This window comes from Stegostoma tigrinum, chromosome 15 (genome assembly GCF_030684315.1).
Source record: "Stegostoma tigrinum isolate sSteTig4 chromosome 15, sSteTig4.hap1, whole genome shotgun sequence".
NCBI classification, from domain to species: domain Eukaryota; kingdom Metazoa; phylum Chordata; class Chondrichthyes; order Orectolobiformes; family Stegostomatidae; genus Stegostoma; species Stegostoma tigrinum.
Window position 1 is genome coordinate 55286275 of NC_081368.1, and position 13459 is coordinate 55299733.

The window sequence follows — 13459 nt, forward strand, 5'->3', positions numbered from 1 at the left end:
CAGGGTTTTGACTAAGCAACAGTGAAGGAACAGTAATATTTTTTCAAGTCAGGATTGTGAGTGGCTAGGAGGGGAACTTGAAAGTGGTGATGTTCCCATGTATCTGCTTCCCTTGTCCTTCTAGATGGAAGTGGTCATGGGTTTAGGAGGTATGTTCTAAGGGTCTTTGGTGAATTTCTGCAGTGCATCTTGTAGATAGTACACACTGTTGCTATTGAGCATCTATGGTAGAGGAAATGGATTTATGTGGATGTGGTGCCAATCAAATGGTCTGATTTGTCCTGGATGGTGTCAAGCTTCTTGAGTGTTGTTGGGGCTGCACTCATCCAGGCAAGTGGGGGGCATTCCATCACGCTCCAGACTTGTGACTTGTAGATCATGAACAGAAAGGGAGTCAGGAGGTGAGTTACTTGCTGCAGTATTCCTAGCCTCTGACCTGCTCATGTAGCCACTGTGTTTATGTTGTGATCTGAGTTCAGTTTCTGCTCAATGATAACCCTAAAGATAATGGGGATTCAGCAATGGTAGCACCATTGAATGTCAAAGGGTGGTTGTTATATTGTCTCTTATTGGTGATGGTCATAGCCTGATTACAGTATGATGCAAACGTTACTTGCCACTTGTCAGCACAAACCTTGATATTGTCAAGATCTTGTTGCATTTGAACGTGGACTGCTTCAGTAGTTGAAGGCATGGATGATGTTGATTATTGTGCAATCATCAGCGAACATCTCCACTTCAGACCTTATAATGGAGGATAGGTTATTGATGAAGTAGCTGAAGATGGTGGGCCACGACCTTGAGGAATTCCTCCAATGATGTTCTGGAACTGAGATGACTGACCTCAAACACCACAGCCATCTTCCTATGTGTAAGGTATGACTCCACCCACTGGAGAATTTGCTCACTTTTAACCATTGACACCAGTTTTGATAAAGCTCCTTGATGCCACACGTGGTCAAATGTAATCTTGACATCAAGGGCTTTCAATCTCACCTCACCTCTGGAATTCCGCTATTTTGCCTATGTTTGAACCAAGGCCGCAACTGAGGAGCTGAGTGGCCCTCGCAGAACCCACACTGGGCATCACTGAGCAGGTTACTGCTGAGTGGGTGCTACTTCATAGCACTGTTGATGACACCTTCCTTTTTTACTGACAATTGGGAGGAAATGGCCTAGTGGTATCATTGCTGATCTCTTAATCCGGAGACCCAGGTAATATCCTAAAGACCTGAGTTCAAACCTTGCCAAAGGAGATGGTGGAATTTGAATTCAATAAATATCTGGCATTAACAGTCTTTAGATGACCATGACACCATTGTTGATTATTGGAAAAGCCCATCTGGCTCCCTAATGTCCTTTAGGAAATAAAACTGACATCCTTAACTGGTTTGGCCTACATGTGACTCCGGTTCCACAGCAATGTGATTGACTCTTAACTGCTTGATGGGCAATAAATGCTGCCTTAGTCAATGATGCTGTCATCCCATTAATGAATAAAAAAATACTAATGGGGTGGCAATTGGATTTGTTCTGCTTTTTACGCACAAGACATGCTTGGGCAATTTTCCACATGGCCAGGTAGATGTCAGTGTTGTAACTGAACTGCAACAGCTTGTCTAGGAGACGGGCAACTTCTGGAGCACAAGTCTTCAGTATCATTAAAAATCAAAGGAATTGCAGATGCTGTAAATCAGGAACAAAAGCAACATTGCTGGAAAAGTTCAGCAGGTAGTATCTGTGAAGAAATAAACAGGATTAACGTTTCGGGTCCAGTGACTCAGAACTATTCTGAGGAAGGGTCACCGGACCTGAAATGTTAACTCTGTTTTTATCTTCACAGATGCAGCCAGACCTGCTGAGTTTTTCCAGCAACATTGTTTTTGTTATTCAGCACCATTGCTGGAATGTTTTCAAGACCTGTGGCCGTGGCAGTATCCAGTATCTCCAATTGATATCATGTAGAATGAATGGAATTGACTGAAGATTGGTATCTGTAATGCTGGAGATCACTGGAGGAGGCCGGGATGGATCATCCACTCAGCACTTCTGGTTGAAGATTGCTGCATAAGCTTCAGCCTTATCTTTTGCACTGTTGTGCTGGGCTCTTCCATCATTGAGGATGGGGGCATTTGTGGAGCATCCTCCTGCAGTGAGCTGTTTAACTATCCAATGCCATTCATGACTGGATGCGGCAGGACTGCTGAACCTAGATCTGCTCCGCTCATTGTGGGATCGCTTAGGTTTGTCTATCACTTGCTGCTTTGCTGTTTGGCGTGCAAGTAGCCCCACCTGGAGGCTTCACCAGGTTGAGATCTCATCTTCAGGTATGCCTGGTGCTGCTCCTGGCATACTCTCCTACACTCTCCATTGAACCAGGATTGATTCCCTAGTTTGATGGTAATGTTTGAGTGGGGAATATGCCGGGCTGTGAAGTTACTGATTGTGCTGGAGTATAATTCTGCTGCTGTTGATCACCCACAGTGCCTCATTGATTTTTAATTTTGAGTTGCTAGGTCTTGTTTGAAGACTGTCCTGTTTAGCATGATAGTAGTGCCACACAACACAACGGAAATTATTCTCAATGTGAAGGTGGGACTTCCTCTCCACAAGCACAGTGCAGCGGTCACTCTCACTGATACTGTCATGGATAAATGTATCTGCGGCTGGCAGATTGTTAAGGCTGAGGTCAAATACATTTTCCCTCTAAATAAAAACCGAAATAACTGTGGATGCTGTGAATCAGCAACAGAAACAAAGTTGCTGGAAAAGCACAGCAGGCCTGGTAGCATCGGTGAAGGAAAAAACAGAGTTAACGTTTTGGGTCCGGTGACCCTTCCTCAGAACTGCTGGATCACTGATCCATCACTTCGAAGGCAGGTGATGATGTAAATATACAGAATGTGATTTCACCAAAGCTAAATTAGCAGAAAGGCCTGTTGAAATGGGTCAATGTCTGTTTGCCCATTAAAATCCTTCAGAAACCACTTCTACACAGAGACAAAAAATGTAACATTGCTGCACTGCTGAAAGAAGGACTGCAAAGTCCTATAGTTAGAGTGCCCCTTGAAGATTAGGTCTGGTGCTGGTGTCTGAGATACAATGAGGGACATTCACGCATGGAAAGCAATTTAAAGAGCCTTGAGGCTGATCCCCTAATCTCAGAGGATTGACTTATCAGAAAAATTTCCAGGCAGTCAGGCTTTTCAGTCTAAAAACAAGACATTTGAGAAGTGAACTTATAGAAGTATATTGGATAGTAAAGAAGTAATAGAAACAGTAATTCTGGGATATTACTTTAAATTAGATTGTGAGAGTAGCAAAGAAACATAGACTTATACCAGTAAAAGAATACCATTGAAACAGTACCAGAACATTCCTTATTAAAAGCTTACGGAGATGGAACTGAAAACCAGAGCAACATTTTTCAATTAATAGTTAGAAGCCTACTTTTGGCAACCAGTGACTAGCACTTCTGCAGCTGTCCAAATCTATTTGCCTGTCTGTACATTCCTCCCTCATTAAAACCTATCTTAAAATCTTATAAAAATCCAAAACGTATTGAATGCTGTTGGATCCCGAGTGTTGCATAACAAGCTAATTTTTCTTACATTTAGACTGTTCCTTTTTTCCCACTAAGAAAATGGAGGTAAGAAAAGAGGAGTGGGTAGAGAAAGTGGGGTTTCAGGTTCCATACAGGAGCCACCACGCTGTCCTTACCAATAGCCAAGGTGTGAGAATTGTTCGCCTTCAAATTTGGCTCTGGTTTCCATCCATCATAGCAAAGTTTACAGGTAGTGGAACTAGACCTTTAATTGGACATAATTAATACTAATTAACATAATTGGCCTTAATCAGTTGATTATGGGTGGCTTGTAAAATTACAGTGCAGTCAGGGTCTGCTGGGAAGGTGTGCTGCGTGCAACATCTATTCCAGCATGCCCAATTTTACCCACCTACACACATGCCAATTCATGCCCGTGAGTGAAATATTCTGTCTATAGCTCGTAGGCAGCTGAGCATAAAGAACGAGCTTATCTTAAAAACTACAAAAAAGTGCTATTAAAACACCTCATGAAGTAACTGATTTTTATAATCAAAATCAATAGTTTCAAGCTGAAGAGAAGCATTACTGTGTGTTCTCCTTACTAATGTTGATCGGAAACTGAACCACTCTTGTCCCTCTAGCTCCCTTAAAAACATTAACTCTCTAGGTATCGCAAGAGACCATAGTTGTAAGGAGCAGAATTGGGCTATTCAGCCTAACAGGTCTGCTCTGACATTTAATCATGGCTGATATGTATCTCAACTCCATTCTCCTACCTTCTCCCCACAATCCTTGGTCCCTTTACCAAGCAAGAACCTATTTATCTCTGTCTTAAATACACCCAATGACTTGGCCTCCACAGTCTTCTGCAGCAATGAGTTCTCCAGATTCATCTCCGCTGGCTGAAGAAATCCTCCTGATCTCAATTCTTAAGGGTCATTTCATTGCTTTGGTGTTATGACCTTGAGTCTTTATCTCTCTTACTTGTGAAACGTCCTCTCCATGTCCACTCTATCCGGGCCTCTCAGTATTCTGTAAGTTTCAATCAGACACACCATTCAACCATCTGAACTATCACAAAGACTCAGAATCCTCAATCACTCCTCATATGACAAGTCCTGAATTCCTGGGATCATTCTTGTGAACCTCCTCTGGGCTCCCTCCAAAACATGCACATCCTTTTTTAGGAGTAGGGCCCAAAACTGCTTGCAATATTCCAAACAGTTAAAAAAGAATGGCCAGATTTTAGTCTTGAAATTCCGCTAATAATAATCTTGCTCTGGATCATGAAAATCACTATGCCAGTGTATACAGTGCTAACAAAGGAGCCTTATATAAATAAATGCAAGAGCTATGAACAAAAATAAACGTACACCAAAATGTTGCTGGACAATTTTGAGCTTGATCTAACTTTAACTATAAAGTTATTCCCGGTCAACCTGAAAAAGGCCAGTAATATTAAACATGCAACATGTTAGATCAGAATTCAGAAAACAAACAGTAATGTCATTTTTAGCAATTTGGAATATTGAGCCATTGTGCTAACTAGATGTAATCTAAATATGCAAATTCTGTCAAATTGAAAATACCATTGCCATCACAAAAAAGCTGCCAAGTGCTAGCTTAATGGGATGTAGAGAGCATTATTCATGATGTTATTGGAGGTAACAGGTGAATAAATTATAATAATTGGACACAATTTGCATATACAAATTAGGTTAATTAAAAATCATATTTTCCATTATGACTCAAAAACCTCATCCTATCATCACAGACCTGGAAGCAAGTATTGTTCTATTATAGATATTGTAACGATGAAGTACACTAATTAGAGCTAATTTACTTCTGTAAATTCATTCAAACAGAAAATAGACTTTCTCCTATAGCAAATAAACTACAAGAGCGATCATTATGAGCCTCAGAGTATATGTTTAACTATTTGAAACAATATTTAAACACTTGAAATGAATTGACCCCAATTTTTCTATGCATATTAGTGTTACATGTAAAACAGGTTTATTCCTGTAATGACAGAAATTAATTTTTATCATTTTATACATAATATTATGAAGTCATACCGTACTACATGACATTTAATCCTCTTGTCATACAGGAATGGTGCCATTTGATGCTTTTGGAGGTATTGGTCCATGCAATATGGATCTTGCAATATCTGTTTTCCAAATGAGACTTGGTTGGTTATGGCCACAAAATGGCAGGCAGCAGGGGTCTCTCTTGGGAAATATTGGTAAAGGCAACAAAAAGGTATCCTGTACCCATGCCTGAAAATGGTTTCAGTTTTGGGTTCATGCCTTTTTTTTGATCCTCTTTGTGAGAGATAAGGATGATTAAACTGCAGTGAAAAGAATTACTTCGCTCTGAACAAAAAGACATCTAGTGCTGAGCCGAGTGATAAGAAAAGGGAGTGAGGGCCAGGTGGTTAGAAACCAGAATGAACTGGTTCAAAACTGCTAGCAGATGCCCAGAGGATGAAAAGGGTTAAGCTTTGCACAATAGACATAGTTGAAGCGCATGCCTAATGAGAGAATGCATATTAACTTTTACGCCCATGCTTACGAAGCTGCTTAATTAACATAACATGCGATGTATGAAGAGGGTGGGGCAAGGGAAGTAATGGGAAGATTGTACACCTTGGAGCTCAGATTGGACGGAGCTAACAGGGGAGGATCTGGCTGGATAAATGATGTATAAAAAGGGGAGGCTTCCTGACCTGTGTGTGCCTCAGGCAGCGGGGGGGGGGGGCACCCGATTCTGCAGAGTCGTAATAAAGCTTAAGTTACTTGTTTCCAAGATTTTGCCTCCACTGATTCTGTGATTGTGAGCAGGTGAAATTTATATCTCACATCTTGAACACTGGTAATCCTGAATGCCCCCATTGTTAATGTTGGTTGAAGTTAGGGAAACCAAACATAAGGTTTGTCTGACAAACAAAGTAGTAAGTAACTTGCCTGAATATAAAGCTGTGATACATTTCTCTAGCCCAGATTAAAGGAATCAGTCCCCATCATACAGAATTATTGATGTTCTAGCTGCACACCAGTGGGGGAGGAAAAACAAAGAGGTGGCACAGTGGGTCAGTGCTTAACACTGCTACCCTTCAACACCAGGGATCCAGGTTCGCTTCCAGATTCGGGCAACTGTCTCTGTGGAGTTTGCACATTCTCTCTGTGTCTGTGTGGATTTCATCTGGTTTCCTTCCACAGTCCAAACATATGCAAGTTAGGTGCTTTGGCCGTGTGAAATTGCCCATAGTGCTCAGGGATATGTAAATTTGTTGGATTAGCCATGGAAAATACAGGGTTACAGGGATAGAATAGGGGAGTGGGTTTGTTTGGAACACTCTTTGAAGATTTACTGTGGACTTGTTGTGCTGAATGACCTGTTTCCACATGATAGGGGTTCTATGATCTCTGGTCCTCATGCCTCAGTCCTAATGATCCTTTGATTCACTATCTACTCTTTGGGCCCATGCATTCTGAAACTCTCATCACTGCAGAGGGCCCAGGTGGCCTGATGCCAGATTTTTCCACTGCTCTTCACCAGCAGGCTTTGTAGAAGCAACAATTCCAATATAATTTGGTTCATAGCTTGTGAGCCACAAGTCTCACTAATCAGTCAATAAGAAGAACAAAAATGAATGCACCAAAATTTTTGAATCCAAATATTTCCATTTTCCTAAATGGGAAGTTAACAATTTTAATACTTGTGACATATTGCATCATCCACTTTGCTTCCTGTGAAACAACAGTGACTACGCTTCAAATGATTTTCATTGGTTGTAAAATGCCCTGGGACACCCAAGTGATAAAAGGTGCGATGCAAATTTAAGTTTTGTTTCAATCAATTTTTTTCTTAAAATGTCAAAGGGAAACTCACAATTTTGCAACACAATTGCAGCATTTTAATGCGTTATTCAGTAGACCTTTGCTCACCCAATCAATGATAGAAGTCAACTTCAACAATGGAAATACCAGTCACTGCTTTTTTCGTAAAATTTGATCAAGTTTTATTATTTTAGCTTGGAAGTGTAATTACTTCAAAAATCAATTTTATGTTCAGTGATACAGTTTCAGTATGAACATTGGGGTCAAGTGTACATTCCAATAGTCCAATGTATATAGCCCGGAATATTCCCAACTTCCCAACTTCCCAACTTCATTGAATGGTTTATTTTCGTTCGGAGTGAGATGGGTAATCACCAGACTTGGGTCCAAAACTCCTAGAAATAATATGAAGACATCCAAAGGTAGCTGCCGAGTACCAAGGCATGCTAATAAAACCTTTTCACCCCGTGCCTTATTCATGCCAATTTCATCAATCTTATTCATTTACACATGCTCAACAATACCTTAGAGCTTCCAAGCCAGTGTATGCCTCTATACCCACCCAAATGGCCATTTACTCCATGATAATTTGCCAACTCATGCCAATATATGACCCACCCCATGCAATCCCAATTCCTTCGCTACTAAGAGAATGGAGGGGAATAAAGGAAATGTATTGTCTGTAAATAAGACAAAAGAGAAGGCGGGGATGCCACAAAAGGATTCTGTAAGATGAGAGACCACAAGCTGATTATGGAAACATGAACTGGGAGAAATAGTGGCGCCTTAAATGTGGTGGGGGGCTCAGAGGAGGAGAGGCATGATTCCAGGTTGAGGCAAATGAGCTGGCAGGGTGAAAACTGTCATAAGGAAGATGGGGGTGGCAGGTGGTCAGGGAGGACAGAGGGCCAAAGGTGATTGAGGGCTGGCAGACTGGGGCAGGTAAAAGTATGCCAGAGCTAGATCTTTTTGGGAGTACTGCAAGAAAGCTAGGAGTATGCAGGAGACACAAAGAGGCTGGTGGGGGGTGGGTGCAGGCAGGCTGGACGGTGTCATAGGGAGATATGGGAACAGAGGGCAGCTGGGCGGTTACAAGGAGGGGCTTGTGTGAAATAGGGAATAGTGCACAAGGGTTGGGGAAGGCAGTGAGGCATCAATGTGGCTGGGAGAGAGATGGAAATCTCATGGGCTTTGGGACAGTGTAGGAAGCTTCAAATGGAGTGGGAGAAAAAGTTAGGCTGCAAGGGAGAATAGAGAAAAAGGTTACAAAGAAGAAGGAACCATTCCAAACAGTATCAATAACAGAATACTCAACTAAATAGGATCTAGGAAAACTTTAAACACCTGAAGTAATGAATTATTCGGAACTGAACGTAGAATCTCTAGCTTAAGGTCATTCCAAAGTTACTTTATTGTGAAGATTGTAGTGGATGCTATTGTAAAACTATGCCAAACGATAGATTTAAATCTGAAATTAAGATTTGAAATGTCGTAGAAGGGTCTAGGCCGGAAACGTCAGCCTTCTTGCTCCTCTGATGCTGCTTGGCCTGCTGTGTTCATCCATCCAGCTCTACACCTTGTTATCTAACATGTAGCACCTGCCTGTTAAAATGTTCCAGTATTCTGCATACGTCGTGAAACATGTCAGCCCCGACCTCACCAGTTTGTGGAAAGGTATGTCCTGAGATGCTGCTTGGCCTGCTGTGTTCGTCCAGCCTCACATTTTATTATGTTTATGGTGTTGGCTTTTTGTGTGCTAGTTGCTTTGGAAAACTAAAGTGTGTGGTAGTTTATGCCTGTTGCTCTGTGCAAATTTATCTAAGAAATAGTTGGTCCCCAATCTGTCAACAAATAAATTTTCACATTCTCATCCTCTGTTCAAAGTCTCGTGGTCTCATCCTATGCCTGCAATTGCACTTAGCCTCTTGTCTTTCATATACTCTGCTTTTCTTGGACTCTGATATTTTTGCACTAATTTAGTCAAACTGCAGCATCAAACACTTGGTAGTTTATGTTTAGAGAATAAAAAACTTGCATCATTTTCACTAATTGCTACAATTAGTATAATCTTTGTTTGCCTTGTTTAACATCTAATTCAATCATTGATGATTGTGCCTTTAGCTGTCTCTACCTTAAGCTCTGGAGTTCTTTATAAATTTCACCACATTTAAAATTGAACTATTTGGCCAAGCTTTTGTATGCCTATTCTAATCTTTTCTGCAGTAATTGTCTGATTACACTTCTCTGAAATGGTTCAAATCATGTTACAGTGTTATAGGCAGTGCACAAATTCAGAGATAGATTAGTTTATGGAATAAGTAGATTAATTCAACAGTAATCAGTGTCAATTACAGATGCCAGAATGCATTTCTTCAAGCAGGGTGGATGGTGGGTGTGGCAATGGAAATAAATTTTGCAGTTATTAAATGAGCCATTAGATTCTTGACTAGAAGGAATCAGAATAAAATCAGAGAAGGAATAGAAATGTTAAATTAACTGAACTATGTTTTTTGCTAATTTTAGCCATTAGTAAAAATGATACAAGTTTGTCTTCTGTAAAAAACAAACTGTATGGTGTTTCATGTTGCAGTTAGACTAAGTTAATAACCAATTTTCAGTCTATTGAAGCCTATGAAACATTTAAGCCCAAAGATTGAAACTTCATAAACATCAACTATCTCAACACCAATTACAGTGTACAAAGAAGTGTTCATTGCATCATTAGTTCTAGTGATGCTCTTGTCTGCAGAATTCACTCATTGAACATTCACAAGTACATTTAAACTAGAAATAAATCTTCACAATATTTGCATCTGAATTTTAACATTATTCACAAACTTATTTTGCTATTTTTATTATTCAATCATGGAATGTGGGCATCTTTGGCTAGACCAGAATTTATTGCCCATTTCTAATTGCCTAGAGGGTAGTTGGAGGCAACCATATTGCCATTGGTCTGGAGTCACTGCAGGCTGACTGAGAAAGGATGCTAGATTTACTTCCCTACAGGACCTTGGTGGAGAAGATGTTCTTTTTCCCAACAATCAACACAATAGCTTCATGGCCATCATTAGGCCCTTAATTCCAGATTCTTGAGAGGTATTAGACTAATTAGGGGGCAGTGGATTGCCTTGAGCAAATGCTAAATGTTCTGAAGTGAATGGCAGTTTCTAGATGTATCTCTGTTACGCAAGTATGGGCAGGGATTGACAAGAAACTCATCTCTTGTTTATTTAATGTTAGTTTAAGAATGGTTAGCAGGATTGGCTTCAATAAAAACAGGGGTTAAAAGCCAATTCAACACTGATTAGTATGTGCTAGTGGAAGAAAATGTATTAATGAGTTGTGGTGCTTATGTACAGGCCTGTGTTTGAGTGATAAAATGCTGTGAATGTCATAGTCTGAAAACCACCCACAGGTCAATTTTATGTTACTGTGGATAAGGAAATTAGTGCTCTGAACAGTAGAAGTCAAAAGGAGACAAGAAAAAAGAGACTACATCACTCTGTATGCTGTTAGCCAGCCACCATCAAAAGGAGACAGGACAAAAGGATTTCAAATAACCCGCAAAGCCTAGAATTCAGAAATAGACTATTAAAGAACAAAGAAAATTACAGCACAGGAACAGGCCCTTCAACCTTCCAAGCCTGTACCGATCGAGATCCTCTGTCCAAACCTGTCATCTATTTTCTAAGGGTCTGTGTCCCTTTGTTCTTTGCCCATCCATGTACCTGTCCAGATACATCTTAAAAGACACTATAGTGTCTGTGTCTACCACCTCTGCTAGAAGCGCGTTCCAGGCACCCACCACCCTCTGCATAAAGAACTTTCCATGCATATCTCCCCTAAACTTTCCTCCTCTCAGTTTGAATTCATGAACCCTAGTAATTGAGTCTTCCACTCTGGGAAAAAGCTTGTCTATACCTCTCATGATTTTGTAGACCTCAATCAGGTCCCCTCTCAATCTCCGTCCTTCTAATGAAAATAACCCTAATCTACTCAACCTTTCTTCACAGCTAGTGCCCTCCATACCAGGCAACATCCTGGTGAACCTCCTCTGCACCCATTCCAAAGCATCCCCATCCTTTTGGTAATGTGGTGACCAGAACTGTACGCTGTGCTCTAATTGTGGCCGAACCAAAGACTTATACAATTGTAACATGGCTATTGGTATTGCACCCTATTCTTCACAAACAACCCAGAAACTGAAGTGTATATCTTTTAAATTTTTACCTTTTTGTTTAGACTCACTTCTTATTTCTAATCTGAGTGCATGCACGTTCTATTATTATTTCTTTTCATGTTTAGTAATTAATCAATTCACTCTTTTATTAACACTAGAAAACTTAGCTGAATATGATTTTTTTAAAAGGTCAATTAATTTAGTCTGGGTGAAAGTTATCCACAGGAGGCACCTTGTTGCAACTAAAGGAGGGGATGGATGAATAAAAAAGGAGTCAGTTAATATGTTCTCAGCTGAAAGCTTGGAATGTCCTGTCTGAAGGCATAATTACATTCAGAATGAAGTAGCAGTAGCAACATGGATATAAAATTGCCTTGGTGATAGGAAACAGTGAGTTAATTGTTCATGAATACATTTCGTGAGATGGAAACGTTGTGATAGAGTGCACCAACAGCTAGCCTTGGAACCCTTGCTTTTCCTGATATATTCTAATGATTAGACCTTGGTGTTATTGGGGCAATTTCAAAGTTTGTGGTTCATACAAGACTTGGAAGCATTGTAAACTGTGAAGGGGACAATGTAAAACTTCTAACAGGCACTGACAAGTTGGTACAGTGGGTAGATAGTGACTGCTAGATTTCAATAGTGAGAAATGTGAAACGTTACATTTTTGCAGAAAGAAAATGGAGAGGCAATACAGCACAAAGACACCACTGTAGATGTGTAATTAAGTCTTTAACTGTGGCAAGAGAGGTGGAACAAGAAGTCAAAAAAAGCAGACAGCATCGAAGGGATTATTAATAGCGAATAGAGTACACGAGCAAAAAGAACTTGTCTACAATACTGTTTAGACCTCATCCGGAGTATTGTGTACAGTTCTGTGTCATATGCTTCAGCTGGGATGTTATTGGACAGAATGTAGATAGAATTTCCAAGAATAGCTCCAAGGATGTGGAATTTTATTTTGAAAGATAGTATGGTAAAAGGTTTTAGGAATTTCTAATCACCATTTTGGACGGCTTTCTGAAGTTTATTTTGGAAGACCTAAAGATATCCATGTGGAGGAGCTGGTGTTGGACTGGTGTGCATAAGGTCAGATGTCACACAACACCCAGTTTTGGTCCAGCAGGTTTATTTAAAATCACAAGCTTTTGGAGTTTCAGACCTATCCTTCATTTGGTGAAGAGACAGCACTCCGAAAACTTATGATTTCAAATAAACCCGTTGGACTATAACAGGGTAACAAAGGTGTTGTGTGACTTCTGACCGAAATACATTTGTTTCAAGAACATATGTAATTGCAATTAAACACTTAGGACAACTCTATGAGTGTTCATGAAATAGATACTTATGCTTTTGGGTTGAGAAATTTAGTGAAAACATATTAAACCCTCAGTTTTGTTTTCAGTTCAATTTAGAAAACAATGGGCTTTCAGTTGGGAAGGATCAAGGTTTGAGTTCAGAAACAAGGTCTACTTTTTCACCTATCATTTTTTAGTGAAGTTCAAAGGAAAGCAGTCACAGCTGCAACAGTGTTTTTTTTTCTAATTTGTGAAGTTTCCAAGCCAGGAGAGTTTGGGATGGATATTTTCAGGTTGTTGCAATTGAAAAAGTTTAAACTATCAGAATTGTCAAATATTCATGTTTTCAGACTTGTCAAGAGTTTGTATGATTGTCTTTACAGCTCAAGAAAGAAAAATTAAGATGTGTTATCTAAACTGAAACTTAAGGAGATGAGTTAGGAGTCAAAAAAAATTCTTTGGACTTGAGTCTCCATAACTGACAGTGTCAGGAAAAAAAAAGAATTTTGGTGATTGTGTTCTGATCCTATCTAAGTTCTCTATATAGAAAGAGCTTAGTCTGCTTGTTTGCTTTCTTTTGTGC